Source organism: Sorex fumeus, unplaced genomic scaffold (assembly GCF_029834395.1).
Source record: "Sorex fumeus unplaced genomic scaffold, SorFum_2.1 ptg000014l, whole genome shotgun sequence".
NCBI lineage: Eukaryota > Metazoa > Chordata > Mammalia > Eulipotyphla > Soricidae > Sorex > Sorex fumeus.
The window spans coordinates 4,143,510-4,169,747 of record NW_026606071.1 but is presented as its reverse complement, the minus strand read 5'-3'; the positions used below and the strand labels follow the sequence as shown (position 1 = coordinate 4,169,747).

At 38.9% G+C, this 26,238-nt stretch overlaps 1 protein-coding gene across 2 annotated transcripts in view; it reads right to left on the bottom strand.

The window, feature by feature from the left end:
• The window catches only part of FAM171B (family with sequence similarity 171 member B), a 68,261-nt gene that overhangs the window by 40,331 nt on the left and 1,692 nt on the right, over positions 1-26,238 (bottom strand). The gene's annotated exons all lie outside the window — the stretch shown is intronic.

Here is a 26,238-nt window from a genome sequence, read left to right as displayed (position 1 = left end):
TGGATAGTGAGAGGCTGGAGGCTGCCATTGAAATCGTTTAGCATCAAGTAAAGAAAGTCAAAACTAGAGAAGAGATGTGGCTGGAGAGATAGTACAGGGGTTAAGGCACTTGCCATAATTATAGGCAAGGATGGCCCCAGGTTCTATCCCTGCCACTGAATATGGGCAAGCCCCACCAGCAGTGATAACTGAGCACAAAGTCAGGAGAAAGCCCTGAGCACAAGAAGGTGTGCCTCAAATCGCCTCCTCAAAAAAACATTTAACAATTATTTTCCTGAACGCCTAATTACTACTCATCAGGGTGCTAAGCACAGTGAAAGGAAACATGACCCAGACTTTCCTTACTCTGTAGTCTAGAAAATCTCCCAATAGGAGACAGCAGTGTCTCATTAGATCATTTCAACTTAGTGCCAAAAGGACTTCAAACCACCAGGTGTAGGGCACCAGGTCAAAGGTGAAAAAGGTACTGGAAGGTTCCTCATAGTGGTGAAAGTGTATCTACTCTCCCGAACAAGTAGAGGTTTTCCAGAGAGAAGAGAATTCTAAGCAGAATGAGCAAAAATGCTGAGCCCTAAGAAAGCCGAGGACAGAAATTGCAGATAGATAGGAGAGTGTGACAAGAAAAGAGAAAGGAAACGATGAAGAAAATCAGACATACAAATAGAAGCATTGACCTTAGCAGTCACCTACTGTCCTGGAAAAGAGACAAAAACAAGCTTTCACTCTGTCAACTCAAAAATTCTAAAATTCTATGATATAGCTCCACTGAAAAGACCTTCCCTCTTTCTAACAAGGCAGTAATTCTTGAATCTGTAATCCCTTTGGAAATCTGATGATGCTATGTTCTCTCTTCACCTCCACCTCATTCATAAAAATTTCCAAGTTCAATGTTCACATGCAAAGCATGTATTCCAGCCCTTTACGCTATCTTCAAAAATGTGTTTCAAGTGCACAAGTAATTTCATTTTCCCCAAGAGGCTGTCTTTGAAAAAACAGACAGCCAGGATTCCAATTCCACTCTCTCCCTTACTGTGTATATGGCTGCGGCCAGAGAGACAGGCCATATGTGCCTGAATTTCATTTATGAAATAAGAACAATAATGACACTAATAAATTGGATGAGGAAATGATTTAACAAACAGACTGCTCACAAAAGGAAACTGACCCTAGTATTGCTAGAATTTGGTATTATTATTACATAATTGCAAATAATTTTTATCATCTAAACAAAAGGTTCTTCTCTTGTTTTAAAGAAAAGCTTGAACTTTACCAACACCTCCCTCAAAAAAATTAACAATAATTTAAATTTATTTAGTTTATTTTGCATTTCTGGAAATCTCTTTCACATTAAAGAGCTTATAAGAAGGTTGTTTATTTCTAGGAAACTAAACAATCATACTAAAATTTATGAATGGATATCTACAAAATAAAGTGAGATATTTACAAAAAATAAAATTTTGATAAATGGTCTACATTTGTGAGCTATCAATGTGAAAAATACTTAATTTGTTTTTAATACTGCTGTTAGGCAAAAATTAATCATACATTAATCCTCATTTCACATTAACATTTTAATTTTCACTCAATTGCTCTGCAATTAGATAGAAAAGTAGTTCAATTAAGAAATTTTATATAATCAACAAATATTTTAGTAAGAAAAATGTTAACACTGGGATAGATCATAACAGTTTCATCAACTGAGTTACAGTATTAAATGTTTTATAAATATGAACTCAATTCAACTCTCACAACCCCATTGTCTTTTAAATTTTTCACTAATATTCTATGATTTCCAATACTATTAGCAATGATTCCAACACCACACCTACCACCAGTGTACCCATGTCCCCTCCCCCTCAAAATCCCATTCTAAGTACTATTCTTCCCAATTAATAAGTGAGGAAATAGGATTCAAAAAAGAATGTTCTCAAGGTGTCTTTGCTAGAAAGTAGTAAATATACTACTGTCACTGTCAGTGTCACTGTCCTCCCGTTGTTCATCGATTTGCTCGAGCGGGCCCAGCAATGTCTCCATTGTGAGACTTGTTGTTACTGTGTTTGGCATACTGAATATGTCACGGGTAGCTTGCCAGGCTTTGCCGTGAAGGCAAGATATCAACATAATTATTAAAAATATTATATTTATTGCATTCACATTACTTAACTATAACAATAATAAAAATACGTTTTTAAAAATTAGTCAAGACTAATGTTGCTTAAAGACATTATTGTCAAGTAGAAAACTGAGCATCTAATTATGCTGATCCAATAATCGCCCACTAAGAAGGATTCAAGAACATTAAATGGGCATGCATATCATCATTTTCTCTAAATCAAAGAGAAAAGCTTAAAGGGAAATCTATTGCAGAATTAGGTATTTTTTTTATTTTTTTTCTTACCCTAAAATCTGAATATAGGTCTCATTGTAGAAGCTATTTAAATCCCCAATTTCTGAAGCAATCACTTCTCAAAACAAATTTTATAAGCAAGAATCAGGACTTCCAGATGCTAAGACTATTCTGTAACCATGGTAAGAGTGCACCACAGAAAAAGCTTTAAAGGTATTTAATCAATATTTGACAGTTCTATAGTGTTAGAACCACAGAAATGGTTTAAAAGTCATTTAACCAATCAATCATTGACAATCTGCCCCAGTGAGCAGCCCTATAAACTAATCAACCACGAAGCATCCAAGCATCAGCCAATCAGGAGAGAGCTCACACTCAAGATTATGCCTTTTCTGGTGATTCAAACAGCAACAAAGTCTCACCCAACAAAGCAGTTTCAATGCTAATGTCATCCCACCATTACACCTCAAAGTTCAAGCCCTGAACTAAATGGTCCCGCTGGGAGGTGGGGTGGGGGAAGCAGGCAAGACCATATTAGGTCAATTCTCTGCTGGAAAAAAAAAGAACCCTGTGCCTGTCAGCAAAGCTCTCCCTATCATTAAACAGGCAATAAAGTCAAGATTTTGCTTGTTGTGTCAGATAACGAATGGCAGTCTCAGTTGCTCAGGTTTTAGCAGATGCTGAACACAGTGTTTCCCACGTAATGATTTTAACATCCTTCCCAGCCTAGCTCTGCATCCTTCACATTATTGCTAGCTATGATATGACACTTTTCTATGGATCATTTCCATTTTGAGAATTTTGAAAGCAATATAAAGTAATTTAAAAGAAAAAATACATATTTAAATTTTAAAAAATGCCCCTGGGCTGGAGAGATAGTACAATGTTAAGGCACTTGCCTTGCACACAGCTGACCAGATTCCTTCTCTGCCACTGTATAATAAGGTCCCCTGAGCACTACTGGGAATGAATCAAAAACAAGAAACAAAGACAAAAAAGATGCACCAAATACAACCACTGACACTGAATGTGAAGATAGTACACTAGTCCTTTGAGCTATCACTCAAAAAAATTCTTGTTTTGTTTTTTTGTTTGGAGGCCACACCCAGTGCTCAGGTATCATTCCTGGTGGGCTGGGGGACCATTTGGAGAGGTGGGGATCAAACCCAAGTTGAATATATACGAGGCAAGTACCCTACTTGCTGGACCATAAAGGGCCTTCAAATTTTTCTAAAATTTCTTGAAGCTTATTAACTTGAAAGAGAATAAAATACAGGTAGACTGTGAAGCCATTCTTCAGATTTAAATGATTTTTGGCACCATGGAGATAGTACAGCATGTAGGGCACTTGCCTAAGCACCGCTGGGTATGGCCCCAGTCAAAGTTTTAATTATTTTATCTTGGGTCTCTACCTCACAGAGCACACAAAAATAAATTGCATGTTGACTAATCAAATATAGTGTATATTATTATAATTACTGTGTTATAATATCATTGTTATATTAAAATAGGAAAATTTTTTTTTCAGTTTTTGGTCACACCTAGTGGTGCTAAGGAACTAATCTAATAGTACTCAGGGGTTTCTCCTAGTGTGGTGTTTGGAATCACTTTTGGAGGTGCTGGGGACCATTCAATGACAGTGAATATGAGCATCCTGCATGTAAAGCAAGTACACTAGTCCTTTGAGCTATCACTGGTCTCAGGGGAAAAATTCTTGTTTCATTTTTTTGTTTGGAGGTCACACCCAGTGGTGCTCAGGTATCATTCCTGGTGGGCTCAGGAGACCATATGGAGTGCTGGGGATCAAACACAGGTTGAATATATATAAGGCAAGTACCCTACTTGCTGTACCATTTCTCCAACCCCAATCAGGGAAAGAATTCTTAAACCAGATACATAAGTGATCAATAAAACTTTATAAAGTTATTTTCAAATTTCCAGGACAACCTATAAAAAATATTAAAAGATAATACTAAAATAAATCTGCCAAAATATACAACTATAAAGAACACTGGTCTAAAGATAAAAAGAACTACAAAATCAGTAAAAAAATTTTCAAAAACTATCCAAGAGAAAAACAGATGATGCATACAAAAAGACAATGCATGAAAAAGTACAACAGACTTGCATGTAGTCGAGCCTGTTCAATCCCCAGTACCACATATGTTCTCCTTAGCAGCGTCAGTAGTAATCCCTGAGCACAAAGACCAGTATAGGGGCCAGAGTGATAGCACAGCGGGTAGGGCATTTGCCTTGCACGCGGCCGACCTGGGTTCGATCCTTGGCATCCCATATGGTACCCTGAGCACTGCCAGGAGTAATTCCTGAATGCACAGCCAGGAGTAACCCCTGAGCATTGCTGGGTGTGACCCAGAAAGGAAAAAAAAAGACAGGTGTAAGCTCTGACCATTGCCAGGTATGATTCTCAAACAAAATAAAACAAACACGGGCTGGAGAGATACAGAGGACAGGGCACCTGCCTTGCACACGGCTGACTCAGTTCAATCCAAGGCATTATGTATGGTCCCCGAGTCCTGTGAGAGAGATTCTGAAGTGCATAGCCAGAAGTAAGCCCTGAGTGCAATCAGGTGTGGCCCAAAATATGTACACACACACAAAACAAAAAGGATGGAAGAGGAAAAGTATGAAAAAGGGTGGACATTTACCTACAACCAAGAAAATGGGAACAATATAACCATTTTTTTTTATTATAAGCACTGTGGTTTACAATGTTGTTAGGGGTAGGTTTCAAGCATAAAATGTTTCAAGATCACACTCACTGCCATTTAGTCCACTTCTTATTCCCAGTGTGTTCATCCTCACCCCGACTCATTATTAAAAATCAATCAGTTCTCAATTTCTGTTGCCTTTGGGCATTTATTATTATTCTCTTCTTTCTTTCTTTCTTTCTTTCTTTCTTTCTTTCTTTCTTTCTTTCTTTTGCTTTTTAGGTCACACCTGGCAATGCACAGGGGTACTCCTGGCTGTGCTAAGGGGACCATATGGGATGCTGGGAATCAACCTGGGTCGGCCGTGTGCAAGGCAAACATCCTGCCCACTGTGCTATATCACTCCAGCCACTACTGTGTTTCTTTGTAACCAGCAGATGAGACATCGTTCTACATCTGTCCCTCTCCTTCTCACTGACTTCACTTTGCATAGTACTCTCCAGATCCATCCACACAGAAGCAAATAGCATGATTTCATCTTGTCTTATAGTGGAGTAGTAGTCCATTGTGTGTATGTGTGTGTTTGTGTGTACATATGTATACATGTACATGTGCACATGTAAACATATGTTCTATGTATATGCATATGTTCTATGTATACACACACACATACCACAGTTTCTTTTATCCACTCATCTGTTCTTGGACACTTGTATTGTTTCCAGATTTGGGCTATTGTGAATTGTGCTGCAATGAACATAGGAGTGCAAATGTCCTTTCTAAATAGGGTTTTTGTGTCTGTGGGGTAGACGCCAATGAGTAGATTTGTTGGTTCATATGCAAGCTCACTTCTTAGTTTTTTTTTCAGGTGTCCGAAAGTTGAGACAGTTGACATTTCCACCAACAGTAAATGAAGTTCCCTTTTTCTCTAGATTCACGCCAACACTGGTTGTTTTTGCCCTTTGGATATATGCCAATTTTACTGGTGTTAGGTTTTATCTCATGGTTGATTTATTTCTCTGATAATCAGTGGTGCAGAAAGCATTTTTTTATATTTTTGTTTGCCAACTGTTTGTAGATAACCTCTTTTGAGAGCAATTTTGATACCTAAAAATGCTGAAAATGTATACACCATAACTACAGTTCTTTTTATGAATCTTGGATAAAGAATACTCATCTAAAAGGAGATATCTACTAAATTGATCACTGCATATGGTATAACAGCAAAGTATTATGTGAAAATTGTCAGTACGACTTATTTATATTATGGAATATTAGGTAATAATTAGACTGAACTAGCAAAATGTTCAATCACTAGATTGAACTAGCCCGGTATCAACAAGAGTAGTGGCTCCCAAGCATGGTATTTAGTGGGGAAAAAAATAACAAAAGAATTATGTACATCTACATATACCTACTATATGTATATCTACTGTAATTTTTTAAAGTAGAAAAATAAATCGTGATCTTCAGGCCAAAACAGTAAAGATATGAGTGTGAAATATCTTTCATCTTTTTTTTTTCATTTTATTTCTTAAATAAAACAAATAGGGCAATGGTCCTCTGAGCACCACAGTAGTGATCCCTGATCACAAAGCCAGGAGTAAGCCCTGAGGGGGAAAAGAGAGAGAGAGAGAGAGAGAGAGAGAATGAAAAGTTGAACTAGCTTGATACAACTGCCAATTTTGACCTCAGACTTCACAGAACAATATTCTAGACCTAATCAATATCAATCAACTGTCTCCATTTAGACACTGTAATGCCCTTCTTTCCTACTGAATAGAAAGAAACCACAATACCAGAGAAAAAGAAAACTTACCTATTTTTCTGAGGTACATATTAAAAAATAAATATCCACTTTTTATGCAGCAGAATTCTGTTCTAAAGAGTGTTTCAAAAAACACTGCATTAATGGACAAAAAAATACTCCCCAGCAAAACAGTCAGGCCAGCAAAAAGAAAGGAGGGGCAGAGCAAAACATTATTGTTTTATGAAGACAATACTATATTTTGTCTTCATAAAAGAAGAAACACTATATTTTCAACACAAAGTTTCCCAGGGGACCACAGCCAATATTCTCTGGTTTATTTGTCTGCTGACAATATACTAGCTCATGTTAAAATTTTCTGGACAAGAGAAAAACTAATAAAAACTACTGTCTGAAAAGGCCCTCCCATTGATCGTCGATTTGCTCGAGCGGGCCCAGTAACGTCTCCATTGGAGACTTTGTTGTTACTGTGTCTGGCATATCGAATACTCTCGGTAGCTTGCCGGGCTCTTCGAGAGGGGTGGAGGAATCGAACTCGGGTCGGCCATGTTGGCCGCTTGTAAGGCGAACACCCTACCCGCTGTGCTATCGTCTGAAATTCAGTCTTATTTAGAGTCAAACTGTCTTTTCAGCAGACCAAAAGGAATCAATGTAATAGTGGAAACTAGAAGCTCAGTGATAAATACCTCACTCTGATTTGACTTTCAAATCTGTTTTGCTTGCTTATTTTAGGTATCACTCTTCAAAGACAAGGCTATTCAAAAAAAAAAAATGCTGAACATTTCCCTCAATTTCTTTTGAGAAGTCTTAAAAGAAAAATGATTTTATTCCACAAATATGCTTTAGTACTTCTTACTACAGAAACATGTGGACTTTTGGCATCAATTTGCAAGAAACACATGAAAACAAATACAACTTGATTTACTAGAAAGTTGTAAAACTAGAGTATCACTATGTCTGTCCACTTACCCAGCCCTTATCAACATAATTTCATATTCTATAATTCGACAGGATGTTTGTGCTTCTGAAGTATTTTATTTACTAATAAGCACTTCTAATAGCAATAGTAATCGATAAGCACTTGCTAACCTACAACCACTCTGATACCTAACAATTCTGCAAGGCAATTCCCATGATCCTTATCTCAGAGGATATTTACTACATTTGCACAGGCCTTGTCCAGGAAAAGGCAGAGCAGATGTTGAACTCCAAGCTCCAAGGCCACCTTTTAAAATTTCCCTTGGGGGAAAGAATCAAATGTCAGAGCACAAAACCCATGTTCTGCCACAAGCACCTCTTTCTGAGCGCTGCCTCGATCTACCACCCCATTTCATTCTCTGTTTCTCTGGGGTCTTGAGTCTCTGGCGTTGCTGACCTTCTTATGTGTCTAAAATTGACCAAGATCTGGCGGCTTCAACACTGCGATCATGAATATGCAGCTCATCACCCAGTTTTTAAGAGTCAAGAAAGAGTCTAATGACTGCCCTCATTATGTTTTTACAGCAAAGGGAATTTTTATTTGATAATTATTGGGGAGCGCTTAATTAAGCACTTATTTGCAATGTAGATTCAGAGATTTGTTTTCATAACTCAGAAGCTCTAGGGCAATATTTTGAGAAGAGAAAAAAAAGCGAATCCTGTTTAGAATTGTAAGCACATCTAAATTGGTGCTGTAAATGAAAAGGGGGGGGAAGATGGTGAGGAAAAGGGAGTGAGAGGCATGAGGTTATCATCACGAAACAGCAACTGATGAAAGTAAGTGCTAATAAGAGACAAAAAATAAAAGACAGAAGTGGAAGGAAACATATGACAAGGAAATGACTCTACAAAGTGCTCCAGATTTAAGAACTATACTTCTATATATTAATTATAATTGTTTGACAATTCTCAATCTTAAAGCATGCATCAACTCTTAATTCCTCTTAATACTATTAGCATTTGCCTGGATCTCATAAATTTAAGAACAAACACTTTTTAGTAATCATGAATGTTGGAGCACCTACCCAGTGGTTAGCAATGATTGGCATAAGGAACAAATACAGCAGTAATCAATAATTGGTATTTAAGCATTCCTTAGCATTCATCTTAATATACACAAACATCCCATGCTGAAAAACCTATATGATTTCACTTAATATTTGCTGAGTCTTAGTCATGCCTGGACATAAAATACACAAGCAAAAATAACTTTGCTCTGAAGAAATTCAGATTACAAGAAGAGAGAAACATAAACCTATCAAAAACATCAGACTAACATAAAAAAAAAAGTCTTGAATATACAAATCTTGAATAAAGAGGGATAAGTGGTCTAAGAAAGTAAAAAAAATCATTGTGGATTTGGAAAGATTCATAGACAAATTAGGCTATGTGGGGTTCCACTGGGCTGAGGTATAGGTAAGAGCAAGGTAGAGCAATGGGTCAAGAAAAGAAAGCAGATTTAAAATTTTTGTGGTTTGAATTTATTGTAGAAAATGACTTAAGATACTTTCATATCAATATATGAAAATCCAATGCGATTTTGCCAAGGTGAAAATGGGAATTTATCAGATCATGGTATTCAAGTCAGAGCTCATCAGTTAGATCACAAGGATCACATCATCAGAGGGATTTCTAGAATGAGTGAGACCAGGAGTGCCACTCATCAGGGTGTAGGCTTCATCTCTTTCATTCACGGACTGACTGGCCTTCACTATGGTGGGAAGCAGGAAGGACTGTCAACAGCTCTCAGGTTTTGCTTCTCCCCATAATTACAAATGGATAGACTAGGACAGTATCACTGTCCCTGCCCCTGTCCTCCCATTGTTCATCGATTTGTTCGAGCAGACCCAGTAACATTGTGAGACTTGTTACTATGTTTGGCATATCGAATACATCACAAGTAGCTTGCCAGGCTTTGCTGTGCGGGCGAGGTAGCTTGCGAGGCTCTTCAAGAGGGGCAGAGGAATCGAACTTGGGTCGAACTTGGCCGCGTGCAAGGCAAACATCCTACCTGCTGTGCTATTGCTCCAGTCCACGGACAGTATAAACAGAAGAAAAGGACCGAGAAGTACAAGGCGATTCCATATATGCCCACTCAAAAACACCACAGGAAGGGCTAGAGCGATAGCACAGTGGGTAGAACGTTTGCCTTGGATGCAGTTGACCCGGGTTCGATTCCCAGCATCCCATATGGTTCCCCTGAGTACTGCTAGGAGTAATTCCTGAGTACATGAGTCAGGAGTAAGCCCTGTGCATTGCTGTGTGTGACCCAAAAAGAACAAAAAAAAAAGCCACAGGAAGAGTTGGTAGTGAAGGGGAAATGACCATGCTGGTCAGTGATGAAAACAAATTTAAAACCTGGAAAAATCTTCCATTTTAAAAAATAATGCGGATAAAACTTTACATACCACCTTAATATAGAACTCAGTCTTAACGCAATGTGGAGGATATGTAAATTTTTTTAAAAATTGGCACAAATATAACAAGACAAATAAAACTGTAAAAATTTGCTACACAAGCTCAGAAAGATAGTTCAATAGGCTGAGCACATGCTTTGCATGCAGCAGGTTTGGGTTCAATCTGCAACATCACACAGTGCCACAATTATTGCCCTTAAGTAACCCCTAAGCAGAGTCTGGAGTAGTCCCTGAGCACTGATAGGTGTGGCCCAAATCAGCCAACCCCCCAAAAAATTATTTGCCATACAGCTCACTGGTTCATTAAGTTCATTAATTCTTTTTAAGTTCTGTAACTCTTCTGCATTGATCACATTATTATTAAACTTGCTAAGAATTATTTTGTCACTTTAAAAAAGTACTTGGAAATACAATGGAAACTATATAATTGCCCACTGAGAGTTTCTCAGATGTTAAAAGGAGCATGCTAACATTCTTAGGGATGACAAGCTAAGCTTTCTACAAGCAAATTCCAAATGGTTCTGCAATATCATGTTTCTATGCATGTATAGAGATAAAAAGGGATAATAAGAGATAGAGCAAAAATCATAAAAAGTGGATCTAAGTGGAGGATATATGAACATTCAATTATATGATTTCAATGTTTCCATTGTATTTCCAAGTACTTTTTTATAGAAGAGTGCAATTGAGAACTGACCCATAGAACTGAGCTCACCATAGAGGGCATAATAAAGAGGGGAGAGGGGCATGAAGGAAAGGAAGACCGAGACTATGGTGGAAGGAAGCAGACACTCTGGTGAAGGATGTGATGTTGGTGTGTTGTGTGCATGAAATCCTATCATGAACAGTATTGTAAATCATAGGGAGGGAAGGGGGAAAGAGGGGAGAGGAGGGGAAAGAGAGAGTGGGAAGCAGGGGAGGGGAGGGGGAAGAGAGAGTGGGGAGCAGGGGAGGGGAGGGGGACCCTAACAGGAGGGAAGAGGAGGAGAGAGGAGGAGAGAAGAGGAGGTGTGGGGAGGAGAGCAGAAAGGAGGGGTGGAAAAGAGAGGGGAGAAGAGCAAAAGAGAGGGGAGGGGGAATGAAAGGGAGGGGAGGGAGAGGGGCAGAGGGGAGGGGAGAAAGGAGGGGAGAGAGGGAAGGGGAAGAAAGGAAGAGAGACCTGCTAGGTAACTAATTCAAACCAGTGGGAGTAGGGGACTGGACAGAGAAGATGGCAGCAAAAACAAAACAGAAGGAATCGTCCCCTAAAGTCACTGTGATGATGGCTCAAAGAAGCTGGCAAACATAGAAGAGGAAAAAGATTCTAGAAGGGAGTGGGGTGGTTGGGTTCAGCATCTTTCATAGATTTACATACTGGCACTTGCATGTAACGAACTGTTCACATTCTGAATGGTCGTGTGAGTTTTGAGATTCACTGTCTCTGAATGCCCCTCTCCCCCCGCCCCGCCAGACTCCATCCCACATCAGCACCCTAAACAAGGAGGAGAGGCGAGAACACAGTGCTAGAGCCAGAGGGAGCACCGCCACCGGCAGCCCATATGCTCCCTGGAGACGCCACCTGTTTCAGTGTGTCACAGAGCCCGTGCCTAAGAGTCACAGAACCTCAGGAATTTTTAAAAATGCAAAAGCTGCATGATAGCTATACCTAGATAGCTGATTAAAAAAAAAAGAATCCCATTCATTTTCATTAGCAAAATCCAAGCAACTGCTCTACACAATTACATTTTTCAAAATTTCTCTGCCTTGTGGTTGGTGTGGAAATCCAGGGGAAATGGAGACTGCGGAATGGGAAAGTAAAGAAGCCAAGCTATTTTCATATTAGACTGTGAAAATGAGCAAGCCAACTGACAGAAATTGATGGAGAGCATAAAAGGAAAAACCAAGACACAGCTGATATATTAATTAAAACAGCAGAGTTTTTGTAGGCGCTAATATCCCACCATTTTAGTGTCACAGGAAGCATCAGTGCCTGATACCAATGTACATGTCTGAACTACTAGCAACTCACAGTCAAAACCGACAGCAAGTGGTTTATGTTTTGAATTATGCTTTCAACTTAAGAAAGAAATCAGAAAAGTGGACACTGGGAGAAGTTCATTATTATCTTTTTCTATTCCAGAAATATGTAATACTGAGCAAAAAGAAAAGGAAAGTAAAAATAATTATAAAGAATACTAAAGTGCGGGTAGGGCATTTGCCATGCACAAGGCCGACCCGGGTTCGATTCCTCTGTTCCTCTTGGGGAGTCCGGCAAGCTACCGAGTACCCCGCCTGCACAGCAGAGCCTGGCAAGCTCCCCATGGCATATTCAATAAGCCAAAAACAGTAACAAGTCTCATAATGGAGACGTTACTGGTACCCGCTAGAGCAAATTGATGAACAGGACAGTGCTACAGTGCAGTGCTACTAAAGATAAGAGGAAGCAAATATATACTGTTGTCACAGAAGTAAGCAAAGATCTAAATCCAAAGAGAGTGAATCTTTCCTTCTGCTTTGTTGCAAAACTTTCAAGCTAATTCTAAGTATGCTTTCTTCCAGGAAATAAGTCAAAATTACTTCCCCCAAACCTGTTTTCCACAGTATCCTAGATTCCACGCCCCTCCCCGACATAGCACTTATTCCACTCTATTATCACTTGTGGTCTGTTTATCTATGTCCCTGCTGGGTGTTCTCTGCAATCAGTGATGAAGTGCTTGGCAAATAGCAGATATGCAATGAGCTTTGTTTTAAAAAAGAAATGAAATCAATCACATTAGGAATTTCACATGTTATGGTTAGTCTCATATACAAACTCACATATGTTGTACTGAATTCAAATAACTACCAGTTCCTCTTCCCATATGTTTTTTTTAAATTTTTTATTTTAATTCTATTTTTATAAAGTAGTTCACAATATTTGATTACACTTAATATTTGAACACCAATCCCATCACCATTACACCTTCTCACTACCATATTTTGGATGTTTCCATCCCGAACCCCAACCCTTGCAGCAAAGCAGAACTAAGATAATTTATTTTGTATTGTTTGTTATGAATAAAGTGTGTAAATGTTATTGTATTTCACCCAGGGGCCATTAAGCCCACCTATAAGAGACTACAAATATATGTCCATATATGTTTTTTAAAGTCTTCCTTCCTTCCTTCCTCCCTCCCTCCCTCCCTCCCTCCCTCCCTCCCTCCCTCCCTCCCTTCCTTCCTTCCTTCCTTCCTTCCTTCCTTCCTTCCTTCCTTCCTTCCATCCCTTTCCATTCAGGACTTACTCCTGGCCCTATGCTCAGGGATCATTTCTGATGGGTTTGGGGGACCATATGGGAATCCAGGCTGGCTTCATGAAAGGCAAATTCCTCACATGTCATCTACGTTGTTCTGCCCCAAGCAGAACAATTATTTCTTGTTCCAAAATCTTAATACTTTAGCCATTTCAACCCACAAAAGCCTACAACCTTTGTCTTCCATAAGAGTATACTCATACACACACATGCGCGCGCACGCACACACACACACATACACACACCAAATACACACTGCTTTTCTCTCAGTGAGCTCAAGCATGGCAATGAAAGAAGATGCTATTCAGTATATAAATATTAATCTTCAGAGTCATTCATTTAAAGAGAAAAACAATTATTACACCTGGCCTCATCTGGTTTTCAATCTAAAGGTGATAAATATATGTAAATAAAGAGATGCTAAGCTCAGATCAATTACAGACCTCGAACAATTACAGACATTGAACCACAAAGAGAGCAGTGACATAGGTCTCTACCTCACACCTGAAAGACAAAGAAAATCTTTTGAAAAGTGACATTTAAGCTAATGCCTGGGAGCCCTGAATGAAATTATCCAATTGACGTACGTACGTGTGTGTGTGTGTGTGTGTGTGTGTGTGTGTGTGTGTGAGAGTTTGAGAGAGCAACAGACAGACAGACAGAGACAGAGACCAGCTAGTGAAAAGACCCGTAAGTATAAAATTCATCACACTTAAGGTTCAGAGATCTGGAATGTGCTGATGAAGTGGGTAAAGGGCAGGAGTTAATACTGTACTGGTAAAACAGGCAAAGGCTCAGATATAATGTTAAGATGTTTAACTTGGCGATGGTGGTGATGGGAGGTATGGGAGCGTTTGTGGGAAAGAAACTGGGGACATTGGTAGAGGGAAATGCACACTGGTATTGGAGCATTATATAATGAAATTCAATCATGAACAACCTTGTAACTGTGTATCTCACTGGGAATCAATAAATAAATAAATAAAGATGTTCAACTTGGTTTTCAGGGAAGTCTGGTCAGATTTGTACTTAGAAACATGGGGCCAGAGAGATACTACAGCAGGTAGAACTGCCTTGCATACAGACAACCTAGGTTCAAATCCCAAGCCCCAGGATCCTATATGTCCCCTAAGCATTGCCAGGAGTGATCCTGATCACAGCTTGGTGTGTATCCCCCCCCCACCCCTAAAAATGGCACCATGGTAGAGGTGTGGGGAAGATCCCCATGATTTACTCTGGGAAGTATAAATTTTAGAGGTACAGAAATAAATCTAAGGAGACTAGTTAATGTGCTAATCTGAACTGGCACCCAAGAGTATTGAGAGATAGGTACAGGGTCAGTGAAAATGAAAAAATATTAACAAAAGGAAATACTTAAGAAAGCATTCAATGGGTTTTTGTAATTGGATAGATGGAGAGAAAGGTAGAGAAACTGGCAGGAACACAGCATGCTAGGTCTTCTGGTGGATTGTTTGATCACTGGAGATTCCTTGGTTTTTAATAATTTTAAGCACTGTAGCACTGTCCTTCCGTTGTTCATCGATTTGCTCGAGCGGGCCCAGTAACGTCTGCATTGTGAGACTTGTTGTTACTGTGTTTGGCATATCGAATACATCACGGGGAACTTGCCAGGCTTTGCCGTGCGGGCAAGATTTTAAGAAAAGTTAATAATCAAAGGGTGGGCAAAAGCTTGAAACTTCCAGTAACAAGACAAATGAATTCCAGATCCAAGTATAAACTGAACATGGCAACTTATAATTTGGGGCTCTTTTCTGTTCTTGTGTGCCTGTGTGTTCTAGTGGGTATGGTAGGAAATCAAGTTTTAGTCATGATTAAACTGAGATGCCTGTTATCTAGCCACACAAAGAGGTCAAGCTAATTGGTGGCTAGATGCAGGACTTAGCTAAGTTCCAAACTGTCTTAAGTATAGACAGTGTTTAAAGCACTGTGAGGAGAGAATGAGAAGAGATTCAGTAAATGAAAACTTCTAAAACTTTTAAAAGCATCATATGCTTAAGAAAACCTGAATGAGAAACTCTGCATGATAAACTATTCCCCTAGAACACATAAAATTTCCATTCTGCTATTCATTCTTTACAGCATGTAGCATTTCCAACAGAATCACTTATTTGTGAAACCAGAAAAGGTGTAAGTGAAAAAGAGATTAAGGAAAATATGTGCCTCACTGAGTGTACAGATGTTAATTCTGAAAGCCTGGGGACAGCATCGGTGATGAAGATAACAAGTTCAGTCACAGACTTACATCACTATACACTGTGATGTTAACCCCAAAACCGTTTCAAAGACCAAAGATTAGTGATTGCTTCAGCATGATGGGTTTTAATAAAGCCCCTTTTGGGGGACTTAAAAACAACCAGGGTGGGCCCTCATCTACTAAGATTCACTAATTCATTATAATCAGCCCTGAAGGGATTTGATGACTCACAAAGACATCAGAGCCCTTATTAAGATTATTAACTTAATCGCAGAGACCCTGTCTTTCAGGGGAATTAAAGAGCCAGGATGCAAAGAGTTTCTGTGCTGACTGCCAAAAAAAAAAAAAAATTCTGAAGGTTTTTATCTTTCTTTTTTTTTTTATTTAGTAAGCATAAGGTATGTTGCCTGCTGGTTAACGAATAAAACCTGGACATAAAACAATTCAGAGTGACATGATTCATCCATAAAAAGACAATCTATTTTAGTAGCTACTTTACAAATGGAATGGAAAAGTCAAAGGCTAAAAGAATTAACCAAGATATACACCACCTAAGCAACCTGAAGCTTCTTTAAGAGTTATAAACTTTCTTTTTTTAAAAATTTAGATAAAAGACCTACAAATTATTCAGCTATTCTATAACATTAGAATAAGGGAACATTTATACAGTGAAGATTTTTTAAGATGACTTTTTTTCTAAGTGGCAAGTAGTACTACAATATCCTTTATATTGTGATATGTGCTGATAGAATACTTAGAAGGCAATTTCTTACTCATTCTCATTTCAACAGCCTATAACTTCAAGTAATCTTAGACTTGATTCAAAGAGAAAATTCTTGGGAGCTAGAGCAATAGCACAGCAGGTAGGGCGTTTGCCTTGCACGCAGCTGACCCAGGTTCAATTCCCAGCATCCCATATGGTCCCCTGAGCACCGCCAGGAGTAAATCCTGAATGCCGAGCCAGAAGGAATCCCCTGTGCATTGCCGGATATGACCCAAAAAGCAAAAAAGAAAAAGAGCGAGAGAGAGAAAATTCTTGGTTTTTTAATTGTTGCATAATTTCAAAGATAATAGACACTGTTTCACTACAAATCGTTGTGGGAGGGACCCAGAGAAGTTGCTCAGTGGCTTTGCGTGCTCACCCTGTTGACATATGGTTACAAATTCAAATCCCTGATGTCTCTTTAGTGATCCTGGCAGCTGTGTGTCTGAGAGCCCCAGCTCTGATTTCTGGCTGCATCACAGCCATATGCATGAAACAGCACAGCCAGGGGTTCAACCACTGGCAAGCACCAACAGAGAAAATAATGGCACCAGAGAGATAGTTAAAGCAGGTAAGGTGCTGGCTTTGTATACAGCTGTACCGGTTTCAATCCCCAGCACCCCATATGGTCCCCAAAGTACCAGGAGTAATTCCTGAGCACAGAGCCAGGAATAAGTCCTAAGCATCACTAAGCGTAGTCCGAAAGAAAAAATACATGTTTGCCACATCCAGGGATATAATCCCTGGTGAGCACATGTGTGAGCACCATGGCAATTCCCAAGGAGTACCACGGTCATAAGTTATGTGTTCCAACTAGAAGTACGCTATGCACAAGCACTACAACTAATGGAGTGCAAGATTTTTTTTTTCTTAAGACAAAACTGAAGTACAACAATCGACAATACTAGTAACTGTTTAACTTTTAATTATTCTTTAAACTATCATGCTATGAAAATTATTGAGGGGAAAAAAACAATTAAAATCTCACTCGGGTATAAATAAAGATTTTGAGGGATTTTTGTTTTTGGTTTGTTTTGGTTTTTGGGTCACACCCAGCTTCACTCAAGGCTTACTCCTGGCTCTATGGTCAGGGTTCATTCTGTTGGTAGCTGAGGGACCACACGTGATGCTGAGGATCACCCTCATGCAACGCAAATGTCTTAAGCTCCGTTCTATCTCTCCAGCCCTGAAGTTAATTTTAAAAGATAATTTCTGTGCAAAACACTGAACTTCAACCCAAAATATTAATGGGCATTATCAACTCAACTTTAAAAAAAAAAAGAATATATTTCATGTTAATAATAATGAAAGTAATTGCCATTTCCCCAACATCCTCTATCCTAAATGAAATGGCATTCCAGGCCCAAGTGAGCTACCTATAGTCTCACAGACATCATTATATCATTAACTGATGACAGCTATAAACAAAGTAATAGTTTAGAAGGCACAAAATCTGGTATGTCTTGAACATATGGGTTGTATATACATATACTCCAAGCAAGAGGTCTTTCCCTGAACAATCATCAAAGCAAACAACTGTTTTCCATTGTTATTGTTGGTTTTTGTTTGGAGGCTATCCACAGCAGTGCTTGGGGCTTACTCCTGGATCTATACCCAGGGGTCACTCCTGGAGAGGTTCCAGGGACCATATATGGTGCCAGGGATTGAAGCCAGATCTACCACATGCAAGCCACTCTCCCTGCCTACGGTGCTTTCTCCAGCCCCAGAACCATGCTCTACAGCTTTTACTATATATCACTATAATACACAGCTTTCACCAATAACAGATGGAAAATACCATCTTCATTTTCCAGCTAATGTTATTTGGACAAAGAATATTGACACATTACATTAAGCCAAGTGAATGAATGACAACAGTACGACAGCCAACCTAGTCAAGACAGAACACTGAAAGAGAATCAAGTTCAATGTTTTAGGTATTTGAGGGAAGAAGAATTGTGTTTCATAAAAATATTTGGTATTTTCTATTCAATCCCATTAAGAATATTTTAAAAATTACTAAAATAAATGGGACTCAAATTCAATACAATTTCATTTGTTTTCCAACCTTTAATCAATACCAAAAAAAAAGCTTCCTTGGGTTATTAAATCCTGAGGAAAAAAACCTCATAATGACCCCATTAGGGAATGTGATTTTTAAAGCCTAAATATTTTAGGTAGAACAATAGAAATTTCTTCTGTTGATTTTAAAACTTCTTGAACATAAAAAGTAAATAAATGCTTTGATGAATATAAAGTATTTTAACATTTAATAATGTTTTTAATTAAAAAGTATAAAATCAAGTTACTTGAATTTAATAAAAAGCACAGTAATATTTTCATTGAATTCTATTATTTCAATTAATTTCATTATGTGAGGTAGGTCCCAGCTATATATAATATAGAAAAAAAATATTAGTTACCATAAAAGATGAAGATCAGGGGACTAAATTGAGGAGGCATAAATTAGGACAAATGAGACACATAAGTTGAGTTTCAATGATGCATACCTGAAACATAATGCTTATATAAAGATAATACAATTAAAGAGAGCACAATTCTTTTTTTTAAACTTGGAAAAAATTAAGTGAAAAATCTAACTTCAAAAGTATTACCCAATGATTCCGCTGGTTACTTGAAAAGGGATATCAACCCAGAGGATTTAGACAAAGAAACTCTCCTTTGCTGTTGGTGGGAATGCGGACTGGTTCAGCCTTTTTGAAAAACAATATGGACATTTCTCAAAAAACTAGAACTTGAGCTCCCATTTGACCCAGCAATACTACTTCTGGAAATATATCCTGGTGGCCCAAAACCACAAAGCAAAAAACACCATCTGCACTCCTATGTTCATTGCAGCACTATTCACAATAGCCAGAATCTGGAAACAACTTGAGTGCTCAAGAAAAAAACTATGCCGCATCTATACAATGGAATACTGTGCAGCCATCAGGAAAAATGAAGTCATGAAATTTGCCTATAAATTATAGACCGGGAGAGTATCATGCTAAGTGAAATGTGTCATAAGGAGAGGGACAGATACAGAATGACTGCATTCATTTGTGATATATATGTATATATCACATAGCACAGCGGGTAGGGCGTTTGCCTTACAAGCGGCCAACATTGCCAACCCGAGTTCGATTCCTCCGCCCCTCTCGGAGAGCCCAGCAAGCTACCGCGAGTATTCAATATGCCAGACACAGTAACAACAAAGTCTCCAATGGAGACGTTACTGGGCCCGCTCAAGCAAATCAAAGATCAACGGGAGGGCCTTTACCTTTTTATATATCACATATATATACATACACATACACACACACACATACACATATATACACACACACACACACACACACATAATATCACGTAGAATCTCCTGCCCCCGCACCAGGCTGTTTTCACCAGGGCCCCTCGGAGGGGGGGCAGGTTGAGTTTCTTTCCCCGCCCCAAGCATGAACCCCAGCAGCTGAAAACCTTCAGAACCCAGCCACAGCCATGCTCAAGACCACTCTTCACACACTTGGATGAGCCTCACACATGAAGGAACCAGCAGAGGAACCTAGGTATGCAGGACCCAGGGCTGAGATCTCCAAGCCTGCTTGGAGGGCCTCCTCCACCCAGATCTCCCATTTTTCACTAGCTTGGCAGTAATACCCACAAACTGCCCCTGGAATGATGTAATCCCATCAACAATCAAGATCCATAGACTATAAAACAAAGCTCCCAGAGCGGTACAACCTCTTATAGTCTAGCCCACTAATGTACCTAAAGTTGCACAAGTATTCGAACATACTTGCTTGTATTCTCTCATACACATTCTCTGTCCCTCTTGGAGAGCCCGGCAAGCTACCAAGAGTATCCCAACCATATGGCAGAGCCTGACAAGCTCCCCATGGCGTATTCGATATGACAAAAACAGTAATAATAACAAGGTCTCATTCCTCTGACCCTGAAAGAGCCTCTAATAAGGCACCATTGGGAAGAACAAGTAAGGAGAGGCTGCTAAAATTTCAGGGCCAGGATGAATGGAGATGTTACTGGTGCCCATTGGTTCTCTGAGCTTTAGAAAATGTCCCAAAGGGGAGGAAAGGCAGGAAAAAATAATGCATGTCATTCTTATGTACATTTTATATATATATATATATATAGAGAGAGAGAGAGAGAGAGAGAGAGTGAGTGTAATATCCATGGTCAGGGATAACAGGGGTTAGGAGGACTGGTCAATGGTCAGATCTAACCACAAGTGTATGGGAGGGGCTGAGAGTAGAGAGACAGAAGAGACCAGTATAACAATAATAGCTGGGAATGATCACAGTGGACAAGATCTGAGTGTTCAAAGTATGTAAAGGGATATTCCTGATAAGCTTTCAGTATCAATATTGTAAATCACTATGCCCAAAAGGAGAGAGAGTGACAGACAGACAGACAGACAGACAGACAGACAGACAGAAAGACACAGACACAGAGACAGAGAAGGAAAAGTGCCTGCCATAGAGGCAGGCAGGTGGTAAGGAATGGGGGGTAGTGGGAAGGAACCTGGGGACACTGGTACTGGAAAATGTACACTGGCAGAGTGATGGGTGTTGGAATACTGTATAACTGAAATCCAATCATGAACAGCTTCGTAAGTGTCTATCTCACAGTGATTCAATAAAAAAGTTGAGAAAAAAAAAAAAGAATGAAGCAGCTTCATTTACCAGAACGAAAACTAGGGGAAAAAATAAAAATTAATTAAAAAATAAAACAAGAACTAAAACTAAAAATAATCTAAATATACATCATAAAAAAGTAGTAAGTTTAACTGCAGTTAATTCCATTAACTCATAATGGAATACAGCCTAGCAACAAAGAATATGTATGGACCGGAGAGATCACAAGTGCTTACGGGGGAGGTAAGACGCTTGCATGCAACCGACATCAGTTGGAACTCCTGGCATCATGTATGTTCCCCTGAGCACCACCAGTAGTGACCCTTCAGCACAGAGCCAGGAGTAACCCCTGAGCACAGCTGGCTGTGTCACAAAAACAAACATAAAAATTAAGAAATTAAACAACCCAACATAGATGAAACTTAAGGAAATTAGACTAAATTTTTAAAAAGAGACACAAAAGGATATACCTTTTAAAATCTAATTTCATGATATCTTTTTTCATATTTGTTTGGTTTGGGGACCACAGCATAAGTGCACAGGGCTTACTCCTGGCTCTGTATTCAGGGATCTCTCCTCACGGGAGGGGGTGGTGGTGCCAGGAATCAAACCCAGGTTGATTTGCATGCAAGGCAAGTGCTCTACTTCCTAGACTATCTCTATAATCCCATGATTTCATTAGTTTTAGACAATGAAAAACTAATCTATGACAAAATCAATGTGAACAACAGTTGTCATGGAGTGAAAGCCAAGAACTCATTGGGATGAGGGAGCTTTGAAGAATGATGCATGTAAATGTTACATATCTTAATAGGATAGATGACCACATAGGAATATCCACTTGTCAAAGTCACAAAGATAGACACATTTCATTGTAAGTACATTTCAGTGTACATCTTGCCTTCTTCACCCACCCATAGCAAAATCCCCACATCATGAAATTGGCTGGAGAAGTGAGTGAAAAAAAATTGCAGAATTTAATCTTCATTAAAATTCAGTGATAGGCTCAGTCCTTTAATACTATTTTGCTTACTTTTTTGTATTGTCACATACAAATAAATTTAAGAATTTTCTTAAATTAAAAAAAAATTTAAAGATAATTATCAGTGAGAAACTCTGGCGGTATGGTGCTGTGAATCTTATACACAGAAGTGTTATAACTATATTCCCTAAATCCTACAGCATTATTAACCAATGATAAATGTCAGTGAAACGTACAATAAACATTTCTACCATAAAATTATACTCCACGGACAAAAGCAGTAGTACAGTGGGGAAAGCATTTGCACTGCACACATTTGCATTACATTTACATTGCTAGGGTTTGATCCCCAGCATTCTACAAGGTCCTCCAAACACAACCAGGAGTAACTCCTGAGGATCACCGCGTGTGACCTAAAAACAAAAATATATATATATATATACCCCATGAAGCTTTCTTTATATGCAGAAGATGACATTTAAAGAAGTTTGTGGAGCCCCCTGTGTATTTCACATGGAAAATTTTAAATCTTGAGCACATTATTTTGTCCTGCATCCTTCATTCTTCTCCCAATATGCCTCCCATCTAAGGAATCATCAGAGGGAATATAATATGGTTGTCTCAGCTTTTGCCAGCTCTGAAATGAATTCTTCCCTGGTCACTCAAAATACTTACTTCTAACAAATACTGGTGCAGATAGAGAAGCCAGAATGACAGCATACACTGTACTGGAGAAAACAGTGTTTTTTACAAGTTAATGAAAATTGACTTTCCTTAAACTCTAATTTTTTAATTTCATATTCAACTTTTTAAAGCCCTACTTCTTAAATTTTCAGCAATACAAAGAGACATAAATTTTCAGAATCAAAATACAGAGAATACTAAACAAGTCAAAGGTTAATTCTCTACTATCCTCTATGAGTTTCAGCAATTGAATTAGTGAACAAATCTTATTTTAAAATTTGCTTGAAAAAAGTCCTACAGTTTTTAACACAACATAAAGAACTAGATATATCAGAGAGATGCAAAAAATGAAGTAGGGCTTAACTGCAGCTGCTTAAATGTACTTGCAAATGTTAATACTAAATACTCTAAGGTCAAAGAGGATTATAAGGACAGTTGAATAAGAATCTTCTTTAAAGAATAAATAGGGTTGGAGCAATAGCACAGCGGGTAGGGCATTTGCCTAGCACGCAGCTGACCTGAGTTCAATTCCCAGCATCCCATATGGTCCCCTGAGCACCGCCAGGAGTGATTCCTGAGTGCAGAGACAGGAATAACCCCTGTGCATTGCCGGGTGTGACCCAAAAAGCAAAAAAAAAAAAAAAAGGAATAAATAAATAGACTCAAGAGTTGGTATTGTATCAAGAGCTTCATCATCAAAAACACGATGAAGAAAAGACATTTACACTGCTATATTCATTGAAGCATTATTCACAATGTATGCAGAGACCAAATCATGAATAACTTTGCAATACATGGTGACTCAAATTTTAAAACAAAATCTGTAAACAACCCACTTGCCCAAAATCAGATGATTAGATAAAAAAAAAACTATGGTATATACATATAATGGAATATTACCCAGCTATAAGAAAAGATAAAATCATATAATTTGCTGCTATGTGAATGGATCTGGAAAGTATCATATTGAGTGAAGTTAGAGAGAACCAACAAAATAACCTGTTTCATATACAGGTATAAAGAAACATGTAGGGGAATAACAAATACCCAATGGCAACAGAAATGAGAAACATGAAAAATGTCCATAGTAGACATTTCTTGCCTTCCTGGGGCTAGAGCAATGGTAAATAGTATAATGGGTAGAGTACTTGCCATGCAACTGGCTAACCTGGGTTCAATATCTGGCATACATATGATCCCCAAAGTGATCCCTGTGATCCCTGGCTCTGTGTTCAGGAGTGATCCCTGAGCACAGAGCCAGGAGTAAGCCCTAAGTACTGACAGGTGTTGCCCAAAACCTCAAAAAATTAAAGTCAAAAATATTGTTAAAACGTCCCTGTCATACATTAAGGAAGGAAGGAAGGAAAGAAGGAAGGAAGGAAGGAAGGAAGGAAGGAAGGAAGGAAGGAAGGAAGGAAAGAAGGAAGGAAGGAAAGAAGGAGTGCTTGTCATAGAGGTAGGCTGAAGGGTCGGAGGGAAACTGGACACTGGTGGATGGAAGTAGGCACTGTGAAGGGATTGGTGTTGGATCATTGTATGCCAAAACCAAATCATGAATAATTTTGTAATTCTATGGTGATTAAAATTTTAAAACAAAACAAAAAGAACTGGTATCAAGTAGTCCTCTCAGATAAGTAAAACACTGAAATTACCAAAAATCAAGAACTTTATTTATATACTTTAGTAACATATAAATATTTCCACCTAACACTATTTTTCTATATCTTTTAATAAATTCCAATAAATTCTACAAATGTCAAAATAGCACCTACTCAGAAGTTAAAGATGATCCTTGATGCTAACTTAATAAATTTGCTCCTGCCTTTGGCTGGAGCAATAGCACAGTGGGTAGGGCCTTATACGTGGCCGACCCGGGTTCGATTCCTGTGCCCCTCTCAGAGAGCCCAGCAAGCTACTGAGAGTATCTCACCTGCACGGCATAGCCTGGCAAGCTCCCCGTGACGTATTCGATATGCCAAACACAGCAATAACAAGTCTCACAATTTGTTATGAGATGTTACTGGTGCCCACTCAAGCAAATCGAACGGGAGGACAGTGCTACAGTGCTACAGTGCTTCATACAACAAATGAATGTGGACGTGTATGTACCAAATGAACTTCTAGGTACTAGAAATTCAGCAGCGAGTTCATGCCCACATAGTACCTACATTCTACAAGAAAGGAAGCTTATAAAGAAGTCCTGATGATTTGCCCGTGGTAGGATGCTTGCTCTGTTTGAGAACTGGATTTATTCCCTTGTGCCACATAGGTCCCTAGGACCCTGCCAGAACTGATCCCAGAGCACAATCAAGAGTAAGCCCTGAAGACAGCTGGGTGTGGCCCCCAAACAAAACAAAACAAAAGCTGGTAGTAAGTACCTGAGAGAGAATCAGTAAGAAAGTGCCTGAAGATTAGTTCTATATGTGGCTCTCTCAGACCTCTTAGGAAACCCAATGATGTTCCAGAAAACCACAATGTTCAGGCCCCCTGCCAGAACCCACTTGCAAATAGAAGAAACAGAAAACTAGTGTGGTGACAGAAGAGTAAGTCAGGGTCAGAGCTGCAACACCCAGGAGTAGGGGGAGCTTAGACACTCCTTGGTAGGCCATTTTCCAGATTAGGCCATCTAGTGTAGGAGAGATGGGAAGTCACCTAACTGTGGCAGAAATGATTCTAATTAATGCCCTATAAAAGATCCCTGATATATGAGAAACAAAGGCTAAAGCAGGATAAACAGTTTAATCTAGACATCACAAAAGGCCTAGAGGAATATTTCAACTTCATGTGTTTGTAAGTCTGTGTTATCTGACTCTGTGTTCAATAACTAAGAGATCCACCCACCGAACTGTTCTCTTGTTTGTCATTGACTTGGAGAGACAGGGTTCTATAGAGAGTTCCGGAGGGAAAAGCAAGAGACCTTATAGGTTGCTTTTCAGGCTGATTCACTTGACAGTGCTTCCTTCATCTCATTTAATCTAATGTGTAATTAAGACAAAAATCGCCAGTTTCTCAACAACCTTTTTCAAAAATACTCCCTTACAAATATGGGAATGGGATGGGGTGGGGGTAGGGAGGAAATGAACCGCAGACAACAAAAATTTCATAGTATAGCTATTCATAACTCATAATAACCTATGAGTAATCAAAATCCATTTAACTAATATTCCTTTTGTTGTTGTTTGGGGGCCATCCCCGGTTTTGGGCCTATTCCTGGCTCTGGACTCAAGGATCACTCCTGAAGAGGTGGGGAAGTGGGGAGCTAGCAGGTGCTGGGGATCTAACCCAGGTCAGCCAAATGCAAGGCAAGCACCCTATCCACTCTACTATCACTCCAGCCCTTAACTAATACTCTTTTTAGAAATTAAAACATACTCCAAACCAAAAATATCTATCAATTCTCTCCCAAGCTGATATTTCAAAATTAAGTCATCAAATTCCTCTCTTAATGAAGACAGATTCTCAACCACTCTCTAAATTTCAAGTTTAGCAAAT